Below are 17,907 nucleotides of genomic sequence, written 5' to 3' on the forward strand. Positions count from 1 at the left end.
TTTATATATGGCTCAACCAGTATTGCCTAGCAAGAGGTTAAGTCTTTATAGGAGTTGAACAGGGCCAGGTACATAGAGTAAGAACTTTGTTGTCCATATTACACTTGTCCATATTACATCCGAAAATCCAGAATTTTTGGCAGCCAGTGAATTTTCAGTTTATATATTCTACCTGAGGGTATATATAATATATATATTCTGAATATATATATTCTACTTGAGGGGATATGTAATAACTTTGCTTGAATTACACATGCCACAAGAGCATTTTTGGAAGAGATCTTTTTCCTCATAACTCAAATTCTATATAAGTATGTCTAAAAATTATGATTTCTGAAACTAAATAAATGGTTTTTGAGTTGTCCAGAGGTTTGAAATAGTGAACACTTCTCTCTATTTTGATTTTTGCAAAATTGCTTTCTGCTCAAACAAAATGTTTTGCTAGAATAGACAAGTTGCAGAAATGATATTGTAACAAAGACAAACCCCCATTGATTCAGTAAATCTGTTCTACATAAAAGTTTGTGAAATTATTTATGCATTTGTGGTGAGGAATATTATGACATAAATGGTCCCTAGCATGTATGGAATGTTTTCTTTATGTGTGCCAGGGACTTTATGCTATCATCTGATTTCTGGTATTTTCCAGGCACTCTCATACATTAACACAAAGAAACTGAAATAAATGTTCTCTTCGCAAATTCTTAGATTTTACATCCAGTATTTCAGCAGCTCCATTCTTGGTAAAGGAAAAAACTATCTTAGACAAGGTCAATCCTCATATAATTTTAATCAAATAACTAAGGAAATAGAATATCTGACTAAAGAACTATATGCCAAGCTTCAATGAAACAATACCACATGTAGAACTCTGAAGAACGGACTTGTAAATACTTTATTCAACAGAACTGTTCACAATATGTTTCTTTATGTACGTGAATGAACATGTAAGACCTTTCTTATATAAACTTAATAAAACTGCAGACTGCTACCAGAGCATTTAATCATGGGCAAAAGCTGTACTTACACTAAATATTTCAAAACTCATAGCTGCGCAGAATTTAGTTACCAGTGTTGAAATAACACTCCACATCGATTACCCACCACTCCAGTTTATCTGAACTAACAGATATCCAGGACATGGAACTTTCAGTGTTAAAACCAGGAAGGTCTTGGATGAGTTGGAACAAGTTGGTCATCCTGCTGATATAATATATAAGTCACATGTCTCTTATGGAAATAGCTCCAAAATATTGCCTATAATTGTATTGAGAAACACTGTTTATGCTTTTTTTTGGTCTTTGTAAGCTATTTTATATACTAAGCCTGAGCTACCTGATGATGTAAATAATTTGTTGTAAATATGCTCCAATACATATTGCTCCAAGAACAATGAATTTTCGGTATTCCAAGTCATTCATCAGATTAGAATAGTCATAACATTTTTCCCCCCAAATAGAGTGAATTTTCTGCCACAAAATTATGAATTTCATTCCTTATAATTCCACTCAGAATGGAGTAAGAATGAGTTATTTGCAGAAATATACTAGAAACAGTTATGTATTTTATATTGAAATCAGAATCAAAAATTGATAGCTATAGCGACCTTTTATAGCAACCCCAATGCAATTACTACAGAAACTTCCCTCACCCTTGACATTTTGAGTGCTATATTTTTTCCTCCATTAATATTGAATAAAACCTCAAATTTAAATAGAAATTTTTTTGTGCCATGTCTTGTGCTATGTATAGGTTAAGAAGTGATATCACTTCTTAACCTATACATAGCATTTACAGATCCCTTGCACACCTTATTAGAATGTACACAATTTTGTGCTTGGCACTTAGTAAATTGTCTAATAGATAGGAAGCCCCCAATACATAGCTGTACATAAAATGAATGGTTTCCAAATGAAACAAAGTATTTGCGTCATCTGTCAAGAGCTTACAATTCCCCCAGGGAACCAAATGATCTACGAAAACTGTATTTTCCTCAACCTCAGCATTATTTACATTTCAGGTGAGGTAAGTATTTGTTATGGTTGGCTGTCCAGTGCATACTACAATATTTAGCAACATCCTTGATATCTACTCATTAGATGCCAGTAGCCGCTGCTCTCTCACCCTGTTCTGAGAGCCTAAAATATCTCCAGACATTTGCCAAATGTCTCATTTGTAAAATCACTGCAGGTTGAGAACAGGAGGTATAAAAATTAAATCACAAAACCTGAGATAATAAAGTTAGACTAAGAAGAGTTGTGCTCCAGCCAAGGACTGTGGCTCACGCCTGTAATACCAGGACTTTGGGAGGCTAAGGGAGAAGGAGCACTTGAGCCCAGGAGTTCAGGACCAACATAGTAAGACCTCATCTCTACAAAAAATTTAAAAATATTAACCAGGTGTGGTGGTACATGCCTGTAGTCCAGCTACCCAGGAAGATGAGGTGGGAGGAAGGCTTGAGCACAGGAGGTCGAGGCTGCATCTGATTTGAGCTCTTCAATGACCTTTGGGAAGCAGTAAGTGGAGAAAGAGATTAATCCATTTGTGGAGTCTGGAAAGAAATATTTCAAAACTAGAGGTAATAAACAATTTAGTTCAAATATCTTCCAAGGCTAGGCAGAGGAATAATTTAGGTAAAACATCACAGCATCTGTGGGGCCAAATTCTAAATTTATTTTGGAAAGGCAATATTTGAAAATGTCAAAATTATTCTTAAACCACTTTAGAAAATTAGTACTCTATAGACCAATACTCTATACCATCTATTAATAAATCTAACACAGCCAGTGTATTTTCTCTCTCCAGCATTCATACAGTTTAATATTTCTACATGACATTTAATGTGATCTTAAGAGGTATGCTGGATTTAAAAGTTAGAGTTACACTCTAGGGCATAAATGCTTTGAGTGGAAGAGTGAGTAGAAATACTCATGCTATTTAAAGTGTTTTCATTTTTTAATTTTATTCTTTTTTTTGTTTATGGTTGATGACAGTTTTATTTGGAGACATAATTTAAATACACCTTTTATGTCACTTTTAGGCATGAGATAAGAGAGTTGAAGAAAAGGCTATAATCTGGACAAAGGAAAACTATCGAAGCTATGAGTGCAAAGTAGAATCTGAAGGAATTCCCAAAAGTTGGGAAGGTGCTGCAGGCTGTTGTTTAATGCACTTGTGGGTTTAGCTAATATAAGAATGGAAATATTGAGTTTCCAGATTCATTCAGAACAGTAATGATATAAGGTAAGTAGATAATTTGAGGGGGGGAAATAGTTGTTTGAGCTGGAGAGCTTGCTGAAATTCTTTTGAATGGCTTTAGAAGGAACTTATATTTAGGTTATAAAGAATACATTTGTTATATTTAGGTTATAAAGAATACATTTGAGTAAAACTATAAGCAAAAATAAGAATAAGAATGACAGGGCAACTTCCATGCAGGAGATACCATGTTGTTTATTTGGGGAAATCTATGAGTTCTGGAAGGTAGTTTAAAAGAAAAACTTTGGACTGGACACATATGAAAAATGTTAAGACATTTTATTTGAACTATTCCTATAGGGGAAACAGAGTTCAGTATAGAACTCTGAGATCAGTTCCAAACACAGCAAACACAGCTAGGGATTGATAATTAATGGAGTGAAGGGGTCTCTGGATAGAAAATTATGAAGAGGGACTTGATTACACATCAAGTGTAGGGAGTTATTTACTAAACTCTCTTAACAGAATTCTTGCTAAAGGCAGGCCAAAGACTGAAGTATCAAAGGTGGAGATGAGGAACTTGATCAGAAATCAAGGGTGGAAAGATTCTGGATAAAGATTGTTAAAAACTGGGCTCAGCAGGCCAAGAATAAGTAGCAGGCCAAGGTCAAGGCCTAGAGAAAAACGAGTTCAGGGGAGCTTGTCTAAATTTTGGTCAAGAAGAGAGTTCACATCAGTAGGATGGGACCTGATTACAGAGCTTTTTCAGTTGGGAAGCTGTTTCAACTGTGCAACTACAGAAAAGTATGTCATTCTTTATTCTGCTGGATATTTTTGTTCTTGGATACCATTCTGAAAATTACACTTTCTCAATTATTTTGTTTATTTTTATCCATTTTACTAGTAATCTCTATTTTTACACCTGACCTATGGCCTAGTGAAATACTGCATTTTATTCTTCTTAAAAATGCCTTGCTTCTGATATCCAAGCTACTCAACTCATTAACACCCACATTCTTACATCACAATCAGATTGAAGGTTTGACTCTGCAAACAATGGGAGTAAGAATGAATATAAGAAGAAATTACGAGCAGTGATACGCCACTACCACCACTACCGATTCTGAGCAATTATTAACATGAATTAATTACATGCATATCAACATATTGTGTGCTTTTTAGCTAAACTAAAAAAAAAAAGTTTTCATGTTAAATTTATATGAATTCCTATTGCATAAAATTTAGAAATCTTGGTCCACATTCCTAAAGCAGCACAATGGAAATAAGGCAGACGTTGACACTAGTAGATCTGAATTAATATTTTATTTAACAGAAATCTTTACCCTTCAGGATGCTGCACTACAAAAAGATAGAAATATTGAGCCTGAAAAAAAATTCAAAAATTTAAAAATATTTTTGCCAAGAAGGAAATATATCATCTTTTGTTGTTGCCCAATTAACACACACACACACACACACACACACACACGAAATATTTCATCTTTTTTGTTGCCCAATTAACATATACATATATATATAATAATATGTAATTCAGAAAATTCAGGTATACATTTTTAAATTTGAAGTTATTCATCCTCCCAGAATCACTTCCTCAAGATGTATCCTAGAAATATTTAAATTTACATCCTTGGAGAATTTCAATGCTTATATAGTCAATATAAATAGAAAAGAAAAACAAATAAATAAATCGGAAAGAAATATTCACATACGTCCAGTCGCAGTGGCTCATGACTGTAATCCCAGCACTTAGGGAGGCTGAGGCAGGCGGATCACCTGAGGTTGGGAGTTTGAGACTAGCCTGACCAACATGGAGAATCCTCATCTCTATTAAAAATACAAAAATTAGCCAGGCATGGTGGCGCATGTCTGTAATCCCAGCAATTTGGGAGGCTAAGGCAGGAGAATCACTTGAACCCGGGAGGTGGAGGTTGTCATGAGCCAAGATCGCTCCATTGCACTCCAGCATGGGCAAAAAGAACAAAACTCCATCTCAAAAAAAAAAAAATTCACATACTACTCTGTAATTTGTTTCTATTTAACAATAACTTTTCTCTGTAATATGTAAAAATCAACTTTATTTTTAATTATTAAAATTATTTTATTAATATAGTATAATTTACATATTTAGGGTCTATAAATGTACATTTTTTTCAATTTTAACTTTAGTTCCAATGCTTTAATGAATGTGCTACTACATAAACATTTGCACATTTGCACACATGCCCTAGAAGTGGAATTCTTACATCAAAGAAATGAAGATCTAAAACATTGATATACACTTTCAAATTTCATTAAAAATATTATTTATTTTACAGTCCCTCAGAGAATAAAATGTCACTTTTCCAAAATTTTTGCCAGCACACACTATCACTCCTTTAGATCTTTGAAAATATGATAGCCAAATACATATGTATTGTATTAGTCAATTCTAATACTGCTGTAACAAAATACTCAAGACTGGGTAATATATAAAGGAAGGAGGTTTAATTGACTAACAGTTCTACTTGGCTGGGGAGGCCTCAGGAAACTTATAATCATGGCAGAAGGCCAAGAGGAAGCAAGGACCTTCTTCACATCATGGCAAGAGAGAGAAGAGCCAGCAAAGGAGGAACTTGTCAAACAGTTCTAAAACCTTCAGATCTTGTGAGAACTCACTCACTATCATGAGAACAAGATGGGAGAAACTGCCCCCATTATCCAATTACCTTCCACCAGGTTCCTCCCTCAACACCTGGGGATTACAGTTCAAGATGAGATTTGGTAGGGGACACAGAGCATAACCATGTCATGTATATATACAGTTTCATATTTATAGTTGAGTAATAAATATTATATCTAAAAACGAGAGAGCATATATCTTGCTGGTATTACAAATTAAAAAATAAAATATTTACAGAATATAGGTGAGAAGACATGATCAAATGTGATGACATCTATCTTCCTTAAAATATTGGGTGTATACCATTCTCTTTCCTGAATTTAACAATGGCTTCTGGATGCATAGTGTATGCTGTAGTACAGAGAAGAGAATAAAATAAAATAAAACTATATTTTTATTGATAACCTCTATAAACAAAGCCATTAGAGGCTTTCCAAGATGAATGTCCCTCACAGAATTATACTCCACTCAGAATAAATTTGTGATAAGTACTCATTACATTTTAAACATTAAACCACTATGTTGGAAAACTTGTTGACAAACTGTTTAATTTTCACCAAGTGACCTAACCTCTCTGGAAAGTGAATTCTCTCAACTGTAAAAGAAGGCTATTGAATAGATGACAAAAAATTCCTTCTAGCAGAAAAATTATATTATCTAAAGTGTACTTTTCCTGCAGTATATCCAAAAAAAGTTAGCATAATATTTCTAGATTTAGCAACTATGTAAGAACACTAATATAAAATATTAATAGAGGATATTAAGAATACAAAGTCACATGATTTATAGTATGGCTATTAAAGTCCCACAGTGTCTACTGAGAGTCATTTTTAAGTTTTTCTTTGCTTTTACAAAGCATAGATGTATTAATTTTGCAATCATGTATTAATTTCTGCAAAACTACTCCTGAACAAAAGATTGAATAATTTAACATCTTATACCACAGTGAAAATGAATAAACTATGAATATATGCATCTTAGATGAGTAAGAAAAATAATTGTAGATATATATAAAATTCCCAGATGGTTAAGTAATATACAGTATATTTTGTAAAGCTAAAAACTTAATATAATATAAATAATTATTTGTAATATGGTTAGAAAAGTAACCAGAAAATTTTAATTATAAAACTCTAGAAATTCCTACTAATTTATGTGAAACAAAGGAATGAAATAAATGAGAAGCAAAGATAGATGCAATACTATTAATGAAAATTCATTCTTCAGTAAAAACTTTTTTCTATGGAGATTTATTGTTATATTTTAAAAGATAAAGCTATGTTTAGAGTCTTTTGGAGATATCAACAATTTTCTGTTAAAAAGGAAATAATTGGAAACCAACAACACTAAGAAACACATAAAAATACCATTTTCAGTATATATTTTTCTAATTTTAAATAATTCTGCCAAGATATATGTAAGATCAATGTGAAAAAATACATAAAGGTAAGAAATGTATAAATATTTATTGATAAACTTTAAAAAGGAAATAATGACTAGGCTTTATATTTTAAGAGTATATTATTGCAGACATGCCAATTATACCCTATGTGTTGTAAAGATTAAGTCAAATTCTAAAATCGGGTTTATTTTTTGTAAACAAAAGACAATCTCATTCTAACATTTACATGGAAGAATAAATGAGGCAAGTAATATACAAGAAATCCTACACAAAAAATAGAGAGAGGCACATGCCCTGCTAGATAAATTATATTATTATTCAATTATATATATACATAACTTATTATTCACTTATAATAAAACTGTAATACTTATTTTGTATATAAAATGTCAAATACTGCTATGATTTAAATGCTTTTTATCTCTTAAACTCATGTTGAAATGTAAGGAGGCCTTTAACAGGTGATTAGGCCATGAAGACTCTGCCCTCATGAACAGACTAATGCCTTTATCATGGGAGTGTGTCCATTATTAAAGAACAAGTTTGGGCCTCTTTTGCTCTCTCTACCCGATTCTTTCCCTTTCATCTTCCTCCATGATATGATGCAGCAAGATGGCCCTCACCAGATGCCAATCCCTCAGTCTTGGACTTCTCAGATAGCGGAACTACGATAAATAAATTTCTACTGTTTATAAACTACCCAGTCTTGGGTATTCTTTTATAGCAGCACAAAACAGACTAAGACATACATACATGTGCACACACACACACAAACATAAACATACACACACAATTATACAATTCTGTTGCTCACTAAGTCATGAACAACACATTTTATTAATCATGTAGACAAATATAATACAAAGTGAAAATCTAACATAAGCATATAATTTGCTATATAACAAAGTTATATTTGTAAGAGTATCAATGGCAGAGCAGTTAGGAAACAAGAGGCCATTCAAAAAGCACATATTGGAGAAACCATTGACTATAAAATAGAAGTAAAGAAAATCAAATCTCTATTTTACGCACTACCCAGATACCAATTCTGAAATGACAGATATGTTGGAATTATCAAAGGCATCAAAACAGCTATTAAAACCAAGTTCCATGAAGTAACAGCAAACATTCTTGAATTAACTGGGGAGCTAAAAGTTAGTCAAAAAACAGAAGCTAGGAAAAAAAAGCTAAATGCTTTAAAACTGAAAATAAAATAACCCAGAAACAAAACAAACAAAACTAGTCACTGATTGGGCTCAGTAGCAGAATAGAGTCAACAGAGAAAAGAATCGGTAATGTTAAAATCTGTAGAAATTTGTTTAACCTGAGAAATAATCAGCAAAGACTATGAAATAAATCGAACTTCTAAGGTTTTGACACAATGTTATTATTAGATTCCTTGAAAAAAGAAGGCAAAAGTATTAATACGCAAACAGTATTTAAACAATGACTGAAAACCTCCCAAATTTGGTGAAAAACATATATTTTAAAATGAAAAACTTTAGCAAACTTCAAACAGGATAGACTCAAAGAGAACCATGGAAAAGTGCATCATAATCAAATCACAGAACACCAAAAATAAAGACAAATACCTTGAAAACTAAAAGACAAAAGCACATTACATATAGGTAAACAACTATTCAAAAATCTTGAGGATTCTCATCAGAAACCATGGAGGCCAACAGGCAGTTGAAAGATATTTCAAAGGACTGAAAGAAAAGGACTGTCAAGACAGAATTCCATATCTAGTAAAAATATCCTTCAGAAATAAATGAAAAAGTGCATTCTCATATGAAAAAAGAGTAAGAAAGTTGCCAGTATAACTGCTCTGAAATAAATGTAAAGGCAGATCTTCAGCTAGAAGGGAAATATAACAGAGACAAATGTGAGCCCCCCAAAATAAAGAAAAAGCAACAGAAATTGTACATTTCTGGGTTAATTTAATATGCTTATTTTCTCTTGTTAAATTCTGGGTTAATATAATATGCTTATTTTCTCTTGTTAAAATGTGCTTATTTTCTCTTGTTAAAATCTTGTTAAATTACAGTAATACTGACTGTAAATAAACTTTGAAAAGTTATATATGCATATTATAAACACAGTGTAACCACAATTTACAAAGAAATGCAGATTTACCACATCCAATAGATAAAATGAAATACTAAAAAAGTAATCCAATAATAAAACAGAAGGCAGAAAAGATAATTCAGAGAAATAAAAATAGAGAAGGGGGGAGACACAAAACAGACCATAAAATTGTAGACCCAGAGAAGAGTAATTTTGTTCATTTCGTGTTTGTTTGTTTGTTTTGTTTTTCATTTTCTAAGCCAGTTTGCACTCACATCTGCCAATAAAACTTAATCATTTTCAGTTTCTGGGACCTGGCCAAAACAGTTCAGAAGCACTCAATCAGCCTGAGTTTATGACAGCACTTGAGTAGAGCTGGGTTAAATTTGTACTGTAATCCTCCAACTCCATGAAATGTATCAAAAAGTGAGTTACAACATGTTTGTTTAGGGTTGAGTCAGGCTTACTTTTTTCTGGAAAGTCATTCTGTTTCACAGCCTACACTGAAATCCCTCCATTTATACACCAATGCAAATCGCTAAGTGTGTATCATTGAATATAATTTACAACAGTACTCAGATTTGCAAACTTTTTCTCGTAGTCGTTCACCACAGTCCATGGCATTATAGGTTAAGAGAGGATATGGGTCAGACTGCCTGGGAATATACTAATTATGTGACCTGAGGCAAATAGTTAAATTCTCAAAGCTTCAATTCTCTCATTTCCAAAGTGGAGCAAAGAATAACTTCTATCTGATTTCTTGATAAAAGGATGACATAGGTAATACATTTAAAATGATCGGCAGACTGACTGGAACATAGTGAGTGTTCAGTAAATGTTATTCATAAGTTTTATGACAAAGAAACTCAGGAGGAGTGAGTCTAAGACACACACCTAGACAAAAATGGAATTGTTTCTAACTCAGATTTTCTTAGGTTTAATCATAGTTATTTTATCTTTTTCTGCTTAATCCTCATACTTAGTCATTATTTGTGCTCTCACAATTTTCAGGTACTGAATAATCACATAGTTTAGACCACCAACTGCAAAACTGTATTGATGGTGCCAAAAATCTCAGCTCCACACATATCAGTTGTGCACTGTTGGGTAAATTACTTAAAGTCATGCTTCCTAGGTTGCTTTGTCTAAAAAATGTAGATCATGTTAACTACGCTTTTATGAGAATTGAGAGTGTGTGTGTGTGTGTGTGTGCGCATGCGTGGATGCGTGTGTGTGCATATAGTTTAGAATAGTACCTAGCACTTTGAATAATTTAAAAAAGGGAACTATTTTATTATTATTATTTATCTTTTATTTTAGATTTGTGGCCAGTGTTTGCAACTATGTAACATATTCACTGAAAGCAGAAATTATATCTTATACTTTTCATTACTCCCTCATTCCCTTAATACTGGTGATTAAAATCATTTAATCACTAAATATTTATTGATCTGCATCAAGAACTTGATTCACTGGTTACTGAATAGTTCATTACACATAAGGACAATAGATCTCAAAATATTTATTTTTACTTCTTAACCCTAAGGAAATCATAGGATGGTCTTAAAATCATTTCCTAGATCTATATCTGTGTCATATTCGCCCTTAAATCAATATTCTACTTCTTTGAATTCCAACATTAAAACTTTGTCCCAGTGCTATTTCACAATTCCCTTTTCAGTCTTCTTCAGACTCTCATTCCCTGAAATTACATTACCTCAATTCTGTAAAATTAAGTAATACATTCCTCTAAAATTTTATAGTTTTTTATTAACAGTGAGGAAAGCTTAGGAATAAAAGAAATGCCTTTCTTGAGAATTTAGAGAATAGAGAATAGTAAGTTTAAATAAATAAATGTCCTTCTAATTTCACATACATATATACATATACACACATGCACATACATACACACAGGAAAGATTTTTCTATAAGAAATTAAACTATAGTCAATTTTTTTCTGCAAGAAACAGCTCCTTTGAGAGCTCTTAGTAGTGAAGCTGGTAAAGTGGAAGAACTAAATTTATATCTCACAACAGAGACTGGATGTTGTTAAAGCCCAGAATGAATTATTTGCTCCTGGCAGCTATTTCTTACAGGTGGAATCAGAGCTTCTCAAAGCTTAACAAGAAACCTTCCAAAAGTAGTGAACTTGGGCAAGTTCATATGCTACGACTCCAGAGGAAAACATAGAGAAATATTGAAAGGAAAGCCTTAAGCTGTAAAATCACCTGCCAGAGCAAAAATCCTGTTCTATCATTGCAGATAGAAAAGCAAAGCAAGCTCATCTTTCCCCCAGTTTACGATTGCATTCACTTGGAGAAAGCAAGGGAATATAGGGGCTTAGAGAATTAGAGTATGGGTCTTATTAAAATAACATGTAGGTGGAAGAAAATGTCTTTACCTTGAAAAATGCAGTGATCACAACCTAAGAAAACATTAAGTATCTATTTTCCTTGGGGGAAGAGAACCACGTGCTTATAAAAAGGTGGCTTGACACTTGAGAGGAAAAAAATAAAGACTAACAACCTAGGCAACAATTCTATCAAACACTTATAAGACAAATATGTCTAATTTTTGCTGTAACTCTCAAAGACACACAAATTACTTTTACATGCTCTGTGACAATAATTAAAGCCAAAACATCTAAATAAGGAGGGATAGGTTAGTCAATAAATAGCAAGCCAAATCTTAATATAAGGCAAACAGTGAAGAACATATGTAGGGAAACACAAGTCTGTAAAGTTAGGGACTTTCGTTTTTCCACATAAGTTTTCTGACACTGTCCAGTGCTATAGAATTAGATCATACATATATATATATATATATAGTCTTTTTCTCAAAAATAATGGAGACAATTATCTTTCTTCTCACCTTGCCCTAACTGGACAGCACTATTTCCCCTTTCTGTAAATCTATCACTAGCATTATGAGCTATTACTTTATCTTTCTGAAACATGGCATATGCAATCTAAAAATCTCACAGAAAGGTCAGTGAAATGAAAAAAATATGTGTTTTGTTAAAAATCCCTTGGACTAGCATCTTAAGTTAAAATTAAGGATTTTTGTTGTTTCTGTTCCTCATAGAAGTACATCTCAACATATCCCCAATTCATGCTTCCACAAATATCATAGGCTGCAATATGAACTGTCAGTGAATTTGTTTGCTTTTTTCTTTCAATTTTTCTCCTTCCTTTTGACAGCTCACAAAGCTTTGCTATAGGTTGTCCCTTTATAAATTTTGCACCTGCATGGACAACTTCTTCTTCTTTATCATAACCACTGTTTGTCAACAATCAGAACTGCATAAACATGGTATTACTTTAGATGACTCTTGGTGTGTCTGACAAGAGTCAAACTACTTATTCTCTTATATTTTATCTCCTGTTCTGGAGGAATAAAAGAAAGTTTTCTCTCTCAATCAGTGTCAGTTTCTGCACTACATATTCACTGAATTTATTCTTTTTCCAGTATAACTTTTCCAAATTAAAACACAAATTTTATTTCACTCTATCTGCACTAGGCATAATATTATTTAATAAGTCTTCAATAATTTTCAGGCTTTAGTCTGATAACATGATACCTAAGTATGCTGGTCCTTTAAGTGATTCTAATTATTTACCATAATATATGCTTTAAAGCATGTCATCTCTTAAGAATTATTGAAAGATGTTTCCTAAAGAAAGCAGAAATGAGATAAAATAAAATGAGAAAATTATTACATGACCTTTATTTCTTGGCCAATTCATTCAATAAATATTTACTTATTGAGTCAATTATAACATATAGTATGTTAAAAATTTGCCATATAAATGTGAAGAAGTTATAATACAAACATCAATTAGCTGATGTTTTTATGGGGAGTAAGACATAAGAGGAAATATTTTCTAAGTAGAGGATGGAATGGGAATGGTAGCTATGAATGAAACTCCTTGTGAGTATTGGGTCTAGGAACACTTTCAGAAGATAAATAAAATGTTCACGCAGCAATAGAACAGCAAAACATCTCACACTCCACATCTCTGCAGTGGCTATGAGAATGGCAGCCCCGGTTCTTGGTGTGGCTTGCCACTGCTGCAGGGGGCAATACAGACCTTGGTCTCAAGGAACTTTGGTTGTGTTTTGACCTGTCTGGTAGCTCTTTGAGGAATCAGCTCAGGGACTTGCGTTTGTTGTTACAATCTGATTCTAAAGTTTATATGGAAAAGTAAAAGACTCGACGAGCCAACACAATACTGATGAGCAAGAACAAGGATGGAGGACTCATCTGATTTAAGGACTTACCATGAAGCCCAGACATGACCCACACAATATATAAAGAATATCTGACAATGAAGCAAAGGCAATTCAATAAAAATGAGTCTTTCGAACAATTGGTGCTAGAACAATTGAACCTCTGCCTGCAGAAAAATAAACCTAGACACAAGCCTTACACGTTTTGCAAAAATTAACTCAAAATGTATTGTAGATCTAAATGTAAGATGCAAAGCTATAACTTGTAAAAGAAAACATGGGAGGAAATTTATGTAACTGTGAGTTTAATTATATAGCACCAAAAGTGTGATTCATGAAAGAAAAAAATAGAAAGTAGACTTTATAAAATTTTTTAAAATTATACTTCGAAAAGACACTGTTAAGAGATTGAAAGACAAGCCACAGACTGAGAAAAAAGTGTTTTCTATACTTACATCTGGTAAAAGACTTGAATACAAAATATACACCTATTGAAACACACAATAAGAAAAAATGTTAATGGGCAAGAGATCTGACCTCAGCAATGAAGATTTTTGTATTGCAAATAGGGATATAAAAAATTAAGCTCAGGCCGGGCGCGGTGGCTCACGCCTGTAATCCCAGCACTTTGAGAGGCTGAGGCGGGCGGATCACGAGGTCAGGAGATCGAGACAATCCTGGCCAACATGGTGAAACCCCGTCTCTACTAAAAATACAAAAAATTAGCCGGGCGTGGTTGCGGGCTCCTGTAGTCCCAGCTACTCGGGAGGCTGCGCCTGGAGAACGGCGTGAACCCGGGAAGCGGAGCTTGCAGTGAGCCGAGATCGCGCCACTGCACTCCAGCCTGGGCGACAGAGCGAGACGACTCTGTCTCAAAAAAAAAAAAAAAAAAAAAAAAATTAGGCTCAACATCATCTATAATTAAGGAATCTCATGTCAAAACAATGTTACCACTATGCCTATTAGAATGAACATTTTAAAATTGACAATACCAATTACTAGCAAGAATGTGGACCAAAAGAAATTTCAATTAATTGCTGATGGCAATGCAAAATGGTACAGCCATTTTTGAAAACCATTTGTTAATGTCTTACAAAGCTAGACATAGTCTTCTCAGATAATCCAGCAATCACGCTCCATGATTTTTTTAAATTTTACTTTAAATTCTGAGATACATGTGCTGAATGCGTAGATTTGTTACAAAGGTATACATGTGCCACGTTGGTTTGCTGCACCTATCAACCCATCATCCAGGTTTTAAGCCCTGCATGCATTAGATATTTGTCCTAATGCTCTCCTTCTCCTTTCCCCCGGCCCCCGCCAGCCCCAGTGAGTGATGTTCCCCTCCCTGTGTCCATGTGTTCTCATAGTTCAACTCCCACTTGTGAGTGAGAACATGTGGTGTTTGGTTTTCTGTTCCTGTGCTAGTTTGCTGAGGATGATGGTTTCCAGCTTCATCCATGTCACTGCAAAGGATATGAACTCATTCTTTTTTATGGCTGCATGCTCCATGATTTTCACCAACTAATTTGAAAACTTACATTTACAACAAAAGCTGCATGTAAATACTTATAGCAGCTTTATTCATACGGGCAAATGAGGAAGCCAACAAGATTTCCTTCAATAAGTGAATGAATAAAAAAATTTATGATGCATCTGTAGAGCTGATATTATTAAGTGATAAAATGAAGGGAAATATGAATCCATAAAAGACATTTTTGAATTTTAAATGCATATTTCTATATGAAAAAGTCAGTTTGAAAGGGCTACATATTGGATAATTACAATGGTTTAACATACTGGAAAAGGCAAAACTGTAACAATGGACAAAAGGTGAATGGATGCCAGGATTTGTAATTTTTCTGTGAATCTCCAGCTATTCTAAAATAAAAATGTTATTTAAAAAATTAGAAGTTTTATATTATATCAAGAATTTTCTGTTAGGAATGGAAAAAAGTGCCCATGGTAATCAAGCCTGCCATTTTGTTTGAAGTTCATGGTTTCAATTCTTATCATTCAAGTGTTCAGCTTTTGGATTAAAAGACTCCTCAACTGTCCCAAGTAAAAATGTGGACATGGTTGATGGAAGTAAGATGTTAATAAAGTAGTCATTATTACCTTAGCCTTTAAGTCCACTTGAATAAATCAACTGAAAACTAGCTAAATTTTGGAAAGGGGAGATGAAAACTGACAGTAAAATATTCTGAGCAAACATATTATTGTAAGAAGAAAGGAATGCATATTGATTTAGATAAGGGAGTGTTATTTCAGAGAAAATGAGAGATATTAATATTTTCTTTTAACAGTGGGACTTCTGCAGGAAGAAAATATTTTTATAATTTGACTCAGTAAAAAGAAGATATAAAAAAAGAGGTACAGAATTGGCAAACTGGCATGTGTTCACAAATGATGAACCTTTCCTTGCATCTCATTTTACCTGGAGGTAGTTCTGATGGGATGTTAGATATATAAATGAGGTAATTCATATTATTAGAGATAAAATAATGGGAATATATAATGAAATGCACCTTTACATATATACTTTTATTCATTACAATTTTATTTTTTAAATAACCTTTGGAAGGGGTAAGAAATACAGGTAAAGATTAGTATTTATTGATATTTTAAGTATTTGTCTGAGTTATTCAAATTAGCATTAAAAGGAGAAAATGTTACATTGGTTATTGGAAGATAAAACCAAATTAAATTATATACTTGTGGCCTCAAGATTGAAATTAGCTAAACACATATTAGAACAAGGGTTCTTTTGGATAAAATGTCCTTTGCCCATATAAGTGATAATAGAATAAAATAAGTATCAGGGCAATTAACTAAACAGTAATCATTATTGACTGATCATATGTAAAATAAAAATGTCATCTTTTATCAAAAGTTTAGACAGGATTTTGGGAGGAAATTGTGAGAAACAAAAAATGTAATCCCAATAGGATGAACACAGCTTGTAAATAAAATATTGCTTTGAGTTTGTTTTCTTAAGATATTTTTGGATGTAATAAATAATAATAATAAACAGTGAGAACACTTGGACACAGGAAGGGGAAGATCACGCACCGGGGCCTGTTGTGGGGTAGGGAGAGGAGGGAGGGATAGCATTAGGAGATATACCTAATGTAAATGATGAGTTAATGGGTGCAGCACACCAACATGGCACATGTATACACATATAACAAACCTGCATGTTGTGCACATGTACCCTAGAACTTAAAGTATAATAAAAAATATATATATATAAAAGATATTTTTGGATGTAATAAAGATTTACTACTTACAATATAAAGAAAACAAAGTCTTTTGGGTCTTTGTTAGCACAATTATTCCTTTTGTCCATCTTATTATATGAAAAGGAATATGGTCTGAAAAAAATATAGACATTACTCAGTACTTGGTCTTTGTGAATTGTCAAAGCGTCAGAGCAAATATTGGAGAAGTTTTATTGCTTAAGTTCTTGTCTCTGCTTCTTGCTTTTGTCAAGAGGGTCAGGTCCCCTTCACAAGAAGGGTATAAGTATAGAGCAGGAGGTCAACAAGTGATAATTCTAGGTTTTAGTTTAAAGAACACAGAAGAAATCTTTCATGAGCTTAGGAAAATTGGAGAAGTATGCTTCAAGTAACTTGGGTTTCTGAAGCTCTTTTTTAGAAAATCAATAGCAATATCAGGCAGTACAACACTAAGAGAAATTTCTAAAGCATTTATGGAATTTTATATCTTTCAATAGAGAGCTTTGATTTTAAGTCTCTGTCCCTTTGAAGCAATGTATTGATTTTCTTCCCATTGTTCATGAGGTCACTTTATTTTTATAAAAACACTACTACAATTTGTCTATCAATTCAGAGGGAAAAAGATAAATATACAAATTATTGCCCAGAAAAACTTCACTCTGTAAAAATAAAAAGAATATAATCTACGTTTTCAGACTTTATGTCTACTCTGTATATTTGTGACTCATAAAGCATTGTGTGGTCTGGAAATCATTACTTTTATTGTTGTTTCAGGATCAATAGCAAGCAATACACACTAGTACAAGAAAAGAGAGTCTAGAAATTAAAGGCATGTTTCTTGCCCTAAGTTCTGCCCTTCTCTTCAGCTGAAGGCAATTTTGATGCAATAAATAATAATTCTTCATGTACAATTTAAATTGTTAATATATTTGTGACCCCCTATGTAAAAAAGAATTAACAAGCTCCTGGCCTAAATCACTCCTATTTTATAAACCCAGAACCACAGAATACATTTCTTTGGGACTTATTTATTCTTAGTCCCTCTTCCCAAGAACTAAGAAATGTTGACTAAGTTCTACCCTATGCCCTGT

General features: G+C 33.1%; 1 long non-coding RNA gene across 1 annotated transcript in view; it reads right to left on the minus strand.

Moving 5' to 3' along the window:
- The window catches only part of LOC134807169 (uncharacterized), a 170,417-nt gene that overhangs the window by 81,285 nt on the left and 71,225 nt on the right, over positions 1-17,907 (minus strand). The window contains exon 3 of the long non-coding RNA XR_010146893.1: positions 2,416-2,504. This is a non-coding gene — a long non-coding RNA (uncharacterized LOC134807169). The remainder of the gene's footprint in view (positions 1-2,415; positions 2,505-17,907) is intronic.

The sequence above is a fragment of the Pan troglodytes genome, chromosome 8 (assembly GCF_028858775.2).
Source record: "Pan troglodytes isolate AG18354 chromosome 8, NHGRI_mPanTro3-v2.0_pri, whole genome shotgun sequence".
NCBI classification, from domain to species: domain Eukaryota; kingdom Metazoa; phylum Chordata; class Mammalia; order Primates; family Hominidae; genus Pan; species Pan troglodytes.